This window comes from Aotus nancymaae, unplaced genomic scaffold (genome assembly GCF_030222135.1).
Source record: "Aotus nancymaae isolate 86718 unplaced genomic scaffold, 86718_ANA_hifiasm-v0.15.2.pri h1tg000016l, whole genome shotgun sequence".
NCBI classification, from domain to species: Eukaryota; Metazoa; Chordata; class Mammalia; order Primates; family Aotidae; genus Aotus; species Aotus nancymaae.
In genome coordinates, this window is record NW_026988428.1 from 68,137,814 (window position 1) to 68,149,252 (window position 11,439).

The window sequence follows — 11,439 nt, forward strand, 5'->3', positions numbered from 1 at the left end:
TCATTGCTGACATATAGGAAAGTGATGAACTTTTGTACATTAACCTTGTATCCTGCAACTTGTTATTATTGCTTATTAGTTCTAGGAGATGTTTTTGTTGATTTTAAAAATTTTTTCTCCATAGACAATAATATTATCTGCAAACAAAGACAGTTTTCTTTCTACCCCATCTGTATACCTTTTCTTTTCTTGTTTTAACACATGAGCTAGAACTTCTAGTATGAGTTGAAAAGCAGTGGTTAGAGGAGACATCCTTTCCTTATTTTGATGGTCTTGGGAAAACTTCTAGTTTCTCACCATTAAGTATGATGCTAACTCTCAGGCATTTGTAAATGTTCCATATTAAGTTGAGAAAGTTTTCCTCCATTCCTAGTGTACTGAAAGTTTTCTTTATTATGAAGAGGTGTTGGATTTTGTCAAATGCTTTTTCTCCATTTAATGACATAATTATTTAATTTTTCTTTGTTAGCCTATTAATATAATAAATTACTCTAATTGATTTTTGAATATTGAAATAGACTTTCATACCTTAGATAAATTGCATTTGGTTCTGGTATAAAAATTTTTTTATAAATTGATGGATTCAATTTGATAATATTTCATAGAGAATTTTTGCATCGATTTTCATGAGAGATGTTAGTATGTGATTTTCTTGAATATCTTTGTCTGGATTTGGTTTAGAGTAATGTGGACCACATAGAATGAATTAGAGACTATTCCCTCTTTTTATCTTCTGGAAGAGTTTGTAGTGAATTGGTATAATTTATTTCTTAAATGTTTTCAAGAATTCACCAGATAAATCTGTAATAGTGCTTTCTGTTTTAGAAGATTATTAGTTATTAATTCAATTTATTTTAGTGGAAATATACCTATTTAAGTTATATATATATAATTAATTTTTTTGAGATGAAATCTCGCTCTGTCACCCAGGCTGGAGTGCAGTGACCCAATCTCAGCTCACTGCAACCTCCCCCTCCTGGGTTCAGGTGATCCTCCTGCCTCAGCCTACCACATAGCTGAGACTACGGGCATGCACCACCATGCCCGGCTCATTTTTTTGTATTTTTAGTAGAGACAGGGTTTCATATTGGCCAGGCTGGTCTCGAACTCCTGACCTTGTTATCCATCCACCTCAGCCTCCCAAGTACTGAGATTACAAGCATGAGCCACCACATCCAGCCTATTTTTTTGTTTGTTTATTTGTTTTTGTTTTAGCAGCTTGTGTCTTTTAAGGAAATAATTAATTTTACCTAAGTTGTCAAATTTGTGAGCATAGACTTGTTCATAATTTTTCTTTATTATCCTTTTAATGTCCTTGGAACTTGTAGTGATGTGCTCTCTTTCATTTCTTTTATTAGTAATTTATGTCTTTTCTCTTTTTTTCTTAGTTAGCTTGGTAAAAGGCTTATATATTTAATCAATCCATTCCAAAAATCAGCTTTTGGTTTTGTTGATTTTCTCTATTGATTTTCTCTTTTCAATTTCATTAATTTCTGCTATAATTTTTATTATTGTTTGCTTAATTTGGATTTTATTGTCTACTCTTTTTCTAGTTTCCTAAGGTGAAAGCTAGATTATTGATTTTTAGATACTCTTCCTTTCAAATACATGCATTCAATTCTGTAAATTTCCCTAAAGCACTGCTTTCCCTGCATCCCAGAAATTTCAATAAGTTATATTGTCATTTTAATTTAGTTCAAAGTATTTTTACATTTCTCTTGAAACTTTTTCTTTGACCCATGTGTTATTTAGAAGTGCATTGTTTAGTCTCCAAGTATTTGGGAATTTTCCATCTATAGTTCTGTTATTAATTTCTAGTTTAATTCCATTATAGTCTGAAAGCAGACATCATGTCATTTCAGTTCTTTCACATTTTTTCAGGTGTGTTTTGTGGTCCAGAATTTAGTCTAACTTATGACTATCCCATGTATATTTGAGAATAATGTGAAATTTGCTGTTGTTAGATGGAGTTGTCTATAGATGTAAATTATATTCAGTTGATTGATGTTGCTGTTGAGTTCAACCATGTCCTTAACTGATTTTCTGCCTGCTGTAACTGTCTATTTCTGATAGAGGGGTGCTGAAGTCTCTACCTATAACAGTGGATTTATTTGCTAGGAATTGCTATGTCTTTCTTGAGTATTGACACCTTCATCATTATATAATGTCCTGCTTTATTGCTGATAAGTATTCTTGCTCTGAAGTCTGCACTGTCTGCAACTAATATAGGTACTCCCACTTTATTTTGATTAGTGTTAATGTAGTATACCTTTCTCCACTCCTGTGTTTTTAATCTATATATGTGTTTTTATTTAAAGTGCATTTCTTGTAGACAACATATAGTTAGGTCTTGTTTTTGGATCCACTCTGACAATCTCTTTTAATTAGTATATTTAGTCTGTTGATGTTTAGAGTGATTATTGTTATCACTGAATTGACATGCTCATATTTGTTACTTTGTTTCTATTCATTGTCCTTGGTATTTGTTTCTGGTTTTGTTGTCTGCTCTTTTTATGCCTTAGTTTTAATTGAACATTTTATATAATTCTATTTTATCTCATTTCTTAGCATATTGACTATACTTTTTACTTTTTTTCTAGTGGTTGCACTAGTGTTTGCAACATACATTGACAATAAAGTCAAGCCCACTTACTTTTTGCTTTTCTTTCTTTCTTTATTTCACTATTTTTTTTTTTAATAGAGACAAGGCCTCGCTATGTTGACCAGGCTGGTTTCAAACTTCTGGCCTCAAGCAATCCTCTTACCTCAGCCTCCAAAAGTGCTAGAATTACAGATGTGAGTCATCGTGCCCATCCTCAGGTTCACTTTTCTTTTTTTTTTTTTTTTTTGAGTTGAAGTCTTGCTCCGTCACCCAGGCTGGAGGGCACTGGCACGATCTCAGCTCACTGCAACCTCCACCTCCCAGGTTCAAATGATTCTCCTGCCTCAGCCTCCTGAGTAGCTGGAATTACAGGTGTGCACCACCACACCCAGCTAATTTTTGTATTTTTAGTAGAGACAGGTTTTCACCATGTTGGCCAGGCTGCTCTTGAACTCCTGGCCTCAAGTGCCTCAGCCTCCCAATATGCTGGGATTACAGGCATGAGCCACCATGCCTGACGAAATTTTAAACAGCACAATACCACTTCACAGATAGTGCAAGTACATTATAATAAAACATTTCTAATTTTTCCCTCCCATTAACTGTATAATAGTATAATTATCATTTCACTTATACATAAGCATACATAATATAATTGAATACGTTGTTGCTATTTATCTTTTTTTGAGACAGAGTCTCACTCTGTCACACAGGCTGGAATGTGGTGACATGATCTTGGCTCAGTGCAACCTCTGCCTCCAGGATTCAAGCAATTCTCTGCCTCAGCCTCCTGAGTAGCTGAGATTATAGGCAGAAGCCACCACACCCACCTAATTATCTTTTTTTTTTTCATTGGCCATGAACCTTGTGATTTGTAAGGAAAGGTATCACAACCTTTTCATTCCTACAGGTGCAAAGATAAGAATTATATCTGACATCATCAAAAACCATGCAAATGAGAGTGGAGTAAAATATTTTAAATGTTGAGAGAAAAATCCACCAAATTAGAATTCTGGACCCTGTGAAATGAGCCTTTAAAAATGAAAGAAAAATTAAGACTTCAGAAATGAAGACACAAGGACCCAGGGGAAACTTTCTATTTTTGTGCTTATGTGCAATGAAGAATGGACAGCCATGTAAAACTGTAACTGGACTAAAAGATATGATCCAATGGTAATAGAGTGAAAAGGGAAAACCCAACAATGCCTGTCTGTTCAGATACTTCTTGGCCTCTCTGTGTAGCATTCCTTCCTCCTAGGAATGGAGCAGTACCTCTTGGAATGAGGGTCTTCAAGGGGGAAGGGAACAGGTAGAGAGTGACCTTCCTTGTTTTTATGACTTGCTTTGGGGGATGGGGGGGTGTTCTAATTTCTATGACTCACCTTGGGGAACAAGGATTGTTTTTGTTGTTTTTGTTTTGTTTTGTTTTTATTTTTGTTTTTGTTTTGAGACAGGGTCTCCCTCTGTCACCCAGGCTGGAGTGTAGTGGCAGGATCTCCGCTCACTGTAACCTCCACCTCCCAAGTTAAAGCAATTCTCCTGCCTCAGCCTCCTTAGTAGCTGGGATTACAGGTAGGCACCACCACAGCCTGGCTAACTTTTTAGCCTGGCTAAATTTTTAGTAGAGCTAGGGTTTCACCATATACGTCAGGCTGGTCTTGAACTCCCGACCTCAGCTGATTCACCCGTCTTGTCCTCCCAAAGTGCTGGGATTACAGGTGTGAGCCATCCTGCCCAGCAGGATTCTTTCTGGTTTCTATAACTCAATTCATGGAGGGACAGGAGATAGGAAGGCAGAAGAAGCTCAGAAAGACCTTGCTTCTGAGACCTTTCCAATCTTCAGTTCAAAGTAATCAGCATGCCACTCACCATACTTTGGGATATGCTCCAATACTTCTCTGTAAATAAGGTGTTTTTTCCTCTGGATTCTTTCAAGAGTGTTTTTTGATCTTCAATTTTCTGAAATTTGAATTTAATTTCCTACGTGTAGTGTTTTGGCATTTATTTGGTTTGGTGTTCTCTGAACTTTCTATATCTATGATTTAGCTTCTAACATTAATTTAGGAGAAATTCTCGGTCATTATTGCTACAAATATTGCTTCTATTTCTTTCTTTTCCTTCTCCTGATATCCCATTGTGCATATATTACATTTTCTGTAGTCCCAAAATTCTTGGATATTCTGTTCTGTTTCTTTCTCTTTGCTTTTAAGTCTCAATTGTCATATCCTCAAGTTCAGAGATTCTTTCTTCAGCCATGTCTAGTCTACTAATGAGCCCATCAAAGGCATTCTTCATTTCTGTTACAGTGTTTTTGATCTAGATTTCTCTGATGTTCATCATGAGAACCTGATAGGGCTTCTGGAGGCAAAACCACCACCACCCTCCAATGGAGTTTTTATCTCTCAGTCTTATTCACTAAGCCTCCAACAATTCATCAATTACAGCTCAGGTTTCCCTACCCCAGCTCTGGTTTCCATGGAGGTTTCAGCTCCTGGGTTTCTGCTCCAGCAAGTTGTAATTCTTTGTGTTCGCCTGTCTGTCTCTCTAGTTTTTCAAGCAACAGCTTGCCCTGTGACATCATTTCTTTAACAAATCTGAGAAAAAGTGTTGATTATTTTTTAGCGTGTTTGGGCTTTTACATGCTTTTAGGATGGAATGACAACTTTCAAGCTACTTACATATCAGTCCATAACCCAGAAGTCTGTTCTGTTCATTTTTTAGATTATTTCTTCTCCGTGATTCATGTTGAAAAGTTTCTATGGTTATGTTTTCACTTTCACTAATGGTTTCTTCTGTAATGTCCAACCTGTCTTTAACCCCATCCAGTGTATTTTTCATCTCAAGCATTGTACTTTTTATCTTCAGAAGTTTGATTTGGATCTTTTTTTACCTCTTCCATGTCTCTAATTAACATTTTTTATCTTTTCTTTAACTTTTTGAACATATACAGTTATAATAACTGTTTTAATGTCTCTGTCTGCTAATTCTAGCATCTGTGTTAATTCCGGATTGGTTTCAACTTTATTATTATTCTCCTCATTATGACTCATATTATCCTACCTTTCTGCATGACTGGCATTTTTTTACTATATGTCAATTTAATATGTAAATTTTGCCCTGTTCAGGGCTGGTTGTATTTTATTTCTATAAATATTCTTGAATTTTTTCTAGAGTCTATTTAATATACTTGATAACAGATTGATCCTTTTTGTGTTTGCTTGTAATATTTTTTAGGTGGGATCAGAGCAGCATTTGGTCTAAGGATAATTCTTTCCCACTAGTGAGGCAAGAGTCAACCCACCACCCCAGGAATGAGAATACTTTCCTCAGTCTGGCTGGTGGGAACAGGTACTGTTTGCAGTCTTGCATGAGCTCCAGATACTGCTCCCTCTAATCTTTTTGCCTAGTTCCTTCTCCAGCCTCAGGTAGTGTACACGTGCTAATCAGTACTCTGTGACCACTTGAGGGGGTCCCTCAATGCATATCTAGGTTCTTTTTTGTGCAGCTGTTTCCTCTCTGCTACCCTTCCCTGAAGCCCTCTTTGCCTTAGTCTTTCTCAGTCAGCTTCATCTCCTCAATTCAAGGTGTTTTCCAGAATCCAACAAGAATTCTCCTTCCTGAGCCATGCCTGAAAACTCTCTTAAATCAGTAAGCTGGTAGACGTGTAGGATTCATTTCAGCTTCTCATTTCTCAAGAATCACTGTTCTTTGTTGCCTGATGTCTAATGTCTTGAAAACTGTTCTTTGATGTATTTTTTCAGTGTTTTATTATTTGGGGCAAGAGAATAAATCCAGTTCCTGTAGAGCCTATGTATCCCTATTACCAAGACATGACCCTTCTGGGGTCTCTACTGAATATTCTCCACTGAGAACATCTAGTACTCTCCACCTGGCTGGTCTGAACGAAGCTTCCCCATGTGAGCTCTCAGGATTGCTCACCTTCCTGCTTTCTGCCAGTGCTTTTCCTAGTTTCATGGAGTTTCATCCCTACTTGCGCGGCTTAGCTTTCAGCAACAAACACAAGAGCAGACCTATACCGATTTCTGCAGCTCTTTCTCTATGCTGCTTCCTCTGCTTTGGCACTCTGCCCTGAAAACTGTGACTGCCTTAGCCTCACCAAACTTCAATCTCTGAACCCTCCACTCATGGGCACCCCCGTACTTGGCATGGATTCTCCTTTCCTGCTCTGAGGTCTGGAGACTGCCTCCAGGCAGAGAGAGGAGATGATCATGAGGTCCATCTTACTTGTCTCCTTTTTTTTCAGGGATCATAGTCCTGTGCTTCCTGTTTTCCAGTGTTTAAAAACTGCTGTTTCATTTATTTGTCCAGTGTTCTTGTTGTTTATTATGGGAGTACAAGTCCAACACAAGTTTCTGCATCATAGTGAAAGCAGAATTTTTCAATGTAATTATTTTAAATGACAAAATGCAAATCATTATATCGAAAATGCTTTTTTCAAATTAATATCCCACTCCTACCAAAATTCTGATCACTCCTCTATAGAGGGCTTGACCTTGTTTTAGAATAACTCATCTAGTGAAATCCGTGGATTTAAAGCCTTTAATTCAACATTTACTCAAACATTTCATAAACTGTATTGCCTGGCAGGCACAGTGCTTGGTTCTGAATATACAGGGAAGATGCCACTGAAGCCTTAAGAATTTCACTATCAAAGTCAGCACCTTGTCAGAGTATCATAAACCCAGTAAGGGCAGTGACAGAGATAATCGTGCAAAATGTCAATGAGGCAGGGAAAGAGGGGAGGGGAACAGGCCACTGAATCCAGTTTAGAGACAGGTGGAAGGTTGTCAGGGATTACTTCCGGAGGTGACATTTAAGCTGAGTCTTTAAACAGGGAAGCAATTCACCAGGCAAAGAGAGGACAGTTTGAGCAAAAACACGAGGCAGAAACAGCATACAGTATGCCTAGGAACAACAGGCCTTTTAGGGTTGCTGAAGCAAAAATTCCCAGAGAGGGAGAGGCAGCGGATGGAGCTGGAGAGGCCAGGAGAGGTCAGGACAGGGAGGGCCTTCTGTGTCACACTGGGGAGCCTGCCACTAAGGGGTGAGTCTTTTACATAACTTTGCTTGGTGGCTGGCAGGGTGCATGCCCGCCTCAGCACGCAGCAGGTATTATTAGATGATGATCATGAAAGGCAAATCTGAGAAACCGCAAAACTCTGAGCAGAGCCAAAATCCCTTAGGTTCTGAGGTTCCAGAAAGTTATCTGACTCCTCTGACCCTTTGCAAACTCAGCTGAGATGTGTGGCCGTGGTGGCCAGCCAGCCCTGAGGTGCTGCTTTCTTGGCAGTTGGCTGAGCCTCTAGGCTTCCATCTATGGCTGGAGCATAGTAAGGAGGGGGAAGGGGAGAGTGTGAGTGAGACAGAGAAGAAAGACAGTGCTAGGAGATAGGAAGTCACACTGAGAGGAACAGCCACGATGGGACTCAGATTGAAGGGATAGATCAAGAAGCACTTTAACGCAAGAAGATAATTTCTAGTGTGGAGAGGAGAATCATATCCTTCTTCCCAGAAAACTCTGCAAATACTTGGTGACCAACTGGACCACAAAGCTGTGTTTTCAGGGACTCCCTCCCTCCCTCCCCATGGTAGGGGTCTCTGGGAGTGGGGCAGGGTTTCCAGTCTGAACTCAAGCCAGGATTCAGACACATCTAAACAATGCAGATGGGCTGGCCCCAGCAGAAGTCTATTTGTCTGAGGGGTTGAGGGGCCTTCAGAAAAATAATCTACATGGAAGAAGATGGGAATCCCACCTGATCAGCTCAACCCATAACAAGACTGAGTCCTTTGCAGGGCAGGGGGTCTGAAAAGAACTTCAAATGAGCAGATCACCAGGGCATGAGTAGTTCTGGTCAGGTATTTTCTTTAACAGGTATAACATGAAGAAGGGGACTAAGGCATTCTTCCTGGCTTTGAAACAGAATATAAAGCAGCTCTGGCTCCTTGAGGGCTTCAGGTGCTGAGCTGTAGTGAGAAAGGGAATACCCCTGGGCTGCCCAGCAAGAGCTGGAAGGGCTGGAGAACAGGGTGATCCACACAGGTGCCTGGCAATGTTCCCAGACAGGAGCAATCACGTGTTCATGAACATGTGTGAGACGTGCTCTGGAACTGCAGGAATATCTCCAGGGTGATTGGTAGTGGAGTGAAGTTCCACACGAGTTGGAAGAAGCATGAACTAGGGAAATGTGGATTATAACTGTTAATGGCTCCCACTGTGTAAGTGGGTGAGGCCTGGGAAAAGCTGAGTTCTACTAGGAAAGTACAAAGTTTAGGATTCTCCAGGGAATAGTTAGCAAGATAATAACAGGCTTGTCCTTGCAGAAGTCCAACCTGGACACCATTGATCAGCTGGAACTTTTTCTCTTGAATGCTCCCTTTTGCAGCATGTTTATGAGCTGCAAATATCCCTCTTTGCTCAGGCCTAGGGCAGGAGTCCTTCCTAGATCCTCTCTACACACATCCATCTCATGCCGATTAAATCCCATGCGCAATCTCTACCACTAAATAAAAAAAATAAAATAAATAAAAACAGGGATAGGTGCAGAGGTGCCTGTCTGAGAAAAATTCAGAGGAGATACAGGGAGGGATCAAGGCCGCTGTGCCAAGCTCACACAAAGACAGACTCTGAGACAAAAGATAGAAAGACACTAAGTACAAACAACTCTTTTGTTTTCCACCTTATTATTTTCCATATTTTCTAAATTATCTACAGAAAAAGTCAAATGCTAGTTTTTCAAAACCAAATGTAAAAGATACGAGTAAGCACAGCTTTTCACAATCTACATGAATGAGGCTCGTCTGAGTTTTATGTGCTTTCCCTTCTGGTCGCCCCTCGGGTGTTTGATCTTGATTATGTAATACACAGGAGTCACAGAGAGCAACTACCTGATATGATGGTGGGAGTTCCATCATGCAGATGATGTGAAAGGTCTGGGTGGCTAAGCACTGCCAAATTCAACCAATCTATGCTTCGTGGCTTCCCCCTCGGGGTCAAGGACCCTTCTGTGGAAGGAGACAGACATTAACATATTTTCCCACTCACCTCCACTGGATCTTGGCTCATCCAGTGAGACTGATTGACAATCCCCAAAGGCTGTTGGCCAACTATCTGCAAGAGGGGTCCATGGAGAGAGGCCTCCTCCACCTGTTACTCTTTTCTCTATCACTTCACATCCACAGGGGTCCCTAAGCCCCAAGAGAAGGGTCAAGTGCAAATCTGGTAAACCAAGAAGACCTAGCAGTTGTCAACTTAATTAGCCTTCAGGAAAATATATGGCTATATGAGCACAGTAAAGTTGCTATAGAGACAGGCAGAGGAGATGCATTTAGAACACGGCCTCATCGCATCACCCGATAAAAATAAGACCCAGGCTTTTTAATAGCATGAATTACTTAAGTTTTATATTTAACAGGGGACGACACCAAGGCTCTCACTCCTTTTCAGAACATTTGAGGAATCTGGGCTGCCTGCTTCTGCATATGTTAGCAGCCATCACAACATATGCTCTGGTGGATGGCAATGAAGAACTGAAAGCCCACATGTCTCTCCCACCCTCTGAGATGAGAGATGGTCTTTCTGACTTTCAGTTTGTCCTCTTTAATTGGGTGAGAGATTTTCAATGTGTTTCGCATAAATTTCTGGGAAATAGCTATGCTGTGTTCTGCACTGGGCCAGTTGCATCTATTATTGCTTGTCACTATAACAACCTTTGGAAGTAATGATCTCATTTTGCAGATGACAAAATAATGAAGCTCAGAGAGGTCCAGAACTTTCCCAACGTCACACAGCTAATGAATGGTGGAGTTGAGATTCATATCCAGGTATCCCCATTCCAAAGCCTTACTTTATGAGACATCAACCACAACCTCTGCACAGAGAGGAATCTAGGATGAGGTGAATCAAGAAGCTTCACCATTTTTATTGGTATATGGCATGGACATTGTTATAGTTTAATCCCTCTCCTAAGATAGTTTCAAAGTGGATGGGTACCAAGAAATTCCACAGAGATTCTGAGCTCTGCTGGTGAGCACCTCTCCAATTATCCAAGGCAAGTGTTAATTTCAGACTGACTTCTCCTTACCATCCAAAATGTTTCTGGACTGTCTCTTCCCTAAGTGAGGACCATCAGCATAATTAACACAAGATTCCATACAACATCACTGAGAAAGTGTCCCCACTGCTCTTGCATCCAGAAAGCTTAACTATATGAAACCCAACAGGAAATCCAAAGTGAAGTTCTTTTTGTTGACAACTTTCTCTTTGGATTATTCATGAACCTCTTACTTTGCAGAAAGATTTTTTTAAAAAACAATTTTCCAATGAAGGCCTACACAGAAGACTCAATCTGAGCCCATAAGGCATCATCTTTCCTTGTAGGAAATGGCAGTGCTGGTGGTGATGAGATTGGGTATGGGGCAATGGCCCATTGGGGAGAGGAAACCAATGGGGAAGCTGGGGGCACCGTGGTAAGAGTAAGAATAAGGGGTGCCTATGGCCCTCTCCATTCAGTTTACCAGCTGAGGGTAATAACAGATGTCTGGGTTTCACAGGATCTGAGAAGGCATGTCTAGGGCAACACTGAATTACATGGCTCAACAGAAATTTGATCCAAGCATCAAACCCAGCGAATGGGCAGAAGGGCAGAGAGAAAGCAGGTAGAAGCCATAGGCCAGCGGCTGGAACCCAGGGCACAGCAGAAGGTTTAGTGCCTCAGTAGAGTCCTTGGGCCATGGAACTTGCCCCAGCAGCTTTTCCAGGCTGCCTGCAGCCTGCAGCCTGCAGCATGCGTGCAGAGTGTGGCTAAGGGAGCTGCCCG